Raw genomic sequence first — 4,075 nt, forward strand, 5'->3', positions numbered from 1 at the left:
AAGTCAGCCATAAAAAAGAACAAACATTGTATATTAAGGCATACTGTGGAATCTAGAAAAAAATGTATAGATGATCTTATTTGGAAGCAGAAATAGAGACACAGATATAGAGAACATACGTATGGATATCAAGGGGGAAGGAGAGGTTTGATCAATTGGGAAACTGGAATTGACATATATATACCACTATGTATAAATTAGCTAACTAATGAGAGCCTACTGTATAGCACAGGGAACCCTACTTGGTACTCCATGTTGACCTAAACAGGAAGGAAAAACAAAAAAAGGGAATATATAGCTGATTCACTTTGCTGTACAGCAGAAACTAACACAGCAGTGTAAAGCAACTATAATCCAATAAAAAATGAATAGTAACAGAAAACAAGAAAATACCAGGTTAGAAAAAACTAAACAAATGATTTTTTAATTAACTTAATTACTTCCTTACAAAGAAATACACTTATTTGATGCTAAAGGGACAATGTCAGGAGTGCTTCATCCACATTGCTTGTTTGTTTGTATTTTTTAACTTTTTGTCTTGAGATAATTGTAAATTTACATTCACTGTAAGAAATAATACATATAACGTCTATTTAAGCTTCATAAGTCTCCTGCAATGGTAACATCCTACATATGTTTAACCTAATACGCAACAAAGAAATTGATGTAATAGGTTATTTTCAAAGATTGCTAGGGACTTTGACTTTCCAACTATTCTTGTAATGCTCTGGGAAAAGGACAGTGGTGGACAAATGTCCCATCTTACTTGCCTATATAATCTTTCATTATTATGTCATTTTTTTCCTTCAGTTAGCCATGTCATGGTATCTGTTATCTATGGAACATGCTCTAGAAATAGTCTTCCTAGGAATATAATAATGAGCTTCTATGTCTACACTCATGTCCCACAACTGATCAAATATGAGTGGCAGATTAAGCTTTCTGAATTAAAATGCAAGAGATTGTCTAGACAAAAAGAGAGGTGGTTCAGACAAAAAAGAAATAAAATACATATTTAAAATAAAAAGAAATAAACAAGAAGTAAGAGGTATATTAGTTTAAAAGGAAACACCTGATTATGGTGAGTAAATACATATTTAAGTATATGTGTTTATACATACATATTTATATGTGTATAAGTATATTCAAAAATGTGAGGAATGTGCTGATTTTAAGAATGACCGAGTTCTTTAAGAGGAAAAGATTTTTTTTTACATTTTTATTGGAGTATAATTACTTTACAATGGTGTGTTACTTTCTGCTTCATAACAAAGTGAATCAGTTATACATATACATATGTTCCCATATCTCTTCCCTCCTGCATCTCCCACCCTCCCACCCTCCTTATCCCACCCTTCCAGGCACTCACAAAGCACCGAGCTGATCTCCCTGTGCTATGCGGCTGCTTACCACTAGCTATTTACCTTACGTTTGGTAGTGTACATATGTCAATTTTGAACCCATTACAACTTCATTAAAATATCCTTTAACGAATAGAATTCAAAATTCTCTGCTTCATCCACAAGAGACCTCCCAGCTCCATGCAATATCAAATGGTGAAAATCTCCCAGAAATCTCCATCTCAACACCAACACCCAGCTACACTCAACGACCAGCAAGCTACAGTGCTGGACACCCTGTGCCAAACAACTAGCAAGACAGGAACACAGCCAAATCCATTAGCAGAGAGGCTGCCGAAAATCATAATAAGGCCACAGATATTCCAAAACACACCACCAGACATGGATCTACCCACCAGAAAGACAAGATCAAGCCTCATCAACCAGAACACAGGCACTACTTCCCTCGGCCAGGAAACCTACACAACCCACTGAACCAATCTTAGCCACTGGAGACAGACACAGAAAACAACAGGTACTACAAACCTGCAGCCTGTGAAAAGGAGACCCCAAACACAGTAAGATAAGCAAAATGGAAAGACAGAAAAACAACAGCAGATGAAGGACCAAGGGAAAAAAACCCACCAGACCTAACAAATGAAGAGGAAATAGGCAGTCTACCTGAAAAAGAATTCAGAATAATGATAGTAAAGATGATCCAAAATCTTGGAAATAGAATGGACAAAATGCAAGAAACATTTAACAAGGACCCAGAAGAACGAAAGAGGAAACAAGCAATGATGAGCAGCACAATAAATGAAATTAAAAGTACTCTAGAAGGGATCAATATCAGAATAACAGAGGCAGAAGAACGGATAAGTGACCTGGAAGATAAAAGAGTGGAAATAATTACTGCAAGGCAGAATAAAGAAAAAAGAATGCAAAGAACTGAGGACAGTCTCAGAGACCTGTGGGACAACATTAAATGCACCAATATTCAAATTATTGGGGTCTTAGAAGAAGAAGAGAAAAAGAAAGAGACTGAGAAAATATTTGAAATGATTATAGTTGAAAACTTCTCTAATATGGGAAAGCAAATAGTTAACCAAGACCAGGAAACACAGAGAGTCCCATACAGGATAAATCCAAGGAGAAACAGGCCAAGACACATATTAATAAAACTAACAAAAATTAAATACAAAGAAAACATATTAAAATCAGCAAGGGAAAAACAACAAATAACACACTAGGGAATCCCCATATGGTTAACAGCTGATCTTTCAGCAGAAACTCTGCAAGACAGAAGGTAGTGGCAGGACATATTTAAAGTAATGAATGAGAAAATCCTACAACCAAGATTACTCTATCCAGCAAGGATCTCATTCAGATTTGATGGAGAAATTAAAATATTTACAGACAAACAAAAGCTGAGAGAGTTCAGTACCACCAAACCAGCTTTACATTACAACAAATGCTAAAGGAACTTCTCTAGGCAAGAAACACAAAAGGAGGGAAAGACCTGCAATAACAAACACAAAACAATTAAGAAAATGGGAGTAAGAACATACATATTGATAATTACCTTAAATGTAAATGGATTAAATGCTCCCACCAAAAGACACAGACTGGCTGAATGGGTACAGAAAATAGACCCGTATATATGCTATATACAAGAGAACATTTCAGACATAGGGACACATACAGACTGAAAGTGAGGGGATGGAAAAATATATTCCATGCAAATGGAAATCAAAAGAAAGCTGGAGTAGCAGTTCTCATATCAGACAAAATAGACTTAAAAATAAAGACTATTACAAGAGACAAAGAAGGACATTACATAACGATCAAGTGATTGATCCAAGAAGAAGATATAACAATTGTAAATATGTATGCACCCAACATGGAAGCACCTCAATACATAAGGCAAATACTAACAGCTATAAAAGGGGAAATCGACAGTAACACAATCATAGTAGAGGACTTTAACATGCCACTTTCACCAATGAACAGATCATCCAAAATGAAAATAAATAAGGGAACACAAGATTTAAATGTTACATTAAACAAGATGGACTTAATTGATATTTATAGGACATTACATCCAAAAACAAGAGAATACACATTTTTCTCAAGTGCTCATGGAACATTCTCCAGGACAGATCATATATTGGGTCACAAATCTAGCCTTGGTAAATTTAAGAAAATTGAAATCATATCAAGTATCTTTTCCGACCACAAATCTATGAGACTAGATATCAATTACAGGAAAATATCTGTAAAAAATACAAACACATGGAGGTTAAAAAATACATTGCTTAATAACAAATTGATCACTGAAGAAATCAAAGAGGAAATCAAAAAATACCTGGAAAAAATTACAATGGAGACACGATGACCCAAAATCTATGGGATGTTGCAAAAGCAATTCTAAGAGGGAACTTTATAGCAATACAATCCTACCTTAAGAAACAGGAAACATCTCAAATAAACAACCTAACATTTCACCTAAAACAATTACAGAAAGAAGAACAAAAAATCCCCAAAGTTAGCAGAAGGAAAGAAATCATAAAGATCATATCAGAAATAAATGAAAAAGAACGAAGGAAACGATAGCAAAGATCAATAAAACTTAAAGCTGGTTCTTTGAGAAGATAAACAAAATTGATAAAACATTAGCCAGACTCATCAGGAAAAAAAGGGAGAAGACTCAAATCAATAGAATTAGAAAGGAAAAA

This window comes from Neophocaena asiaeorientalis, unplaced genomic scaffold (assembly GCF_003031525.2).
Source record: "Neophocaena asiaeorientalis asiaeorientalis breed wild unplaced genomic scaffold, Neophocaena_asiaeorientalis_V1.1 scaffold169, whole genome shotgun sequence".
Lineage (NCBI taxonomy): Eukaryota > Metazoa > Chordata > Mammalia > Artiodactyla > Phocoenidae > Neophocaena > Neophocaena asiaeorientalis.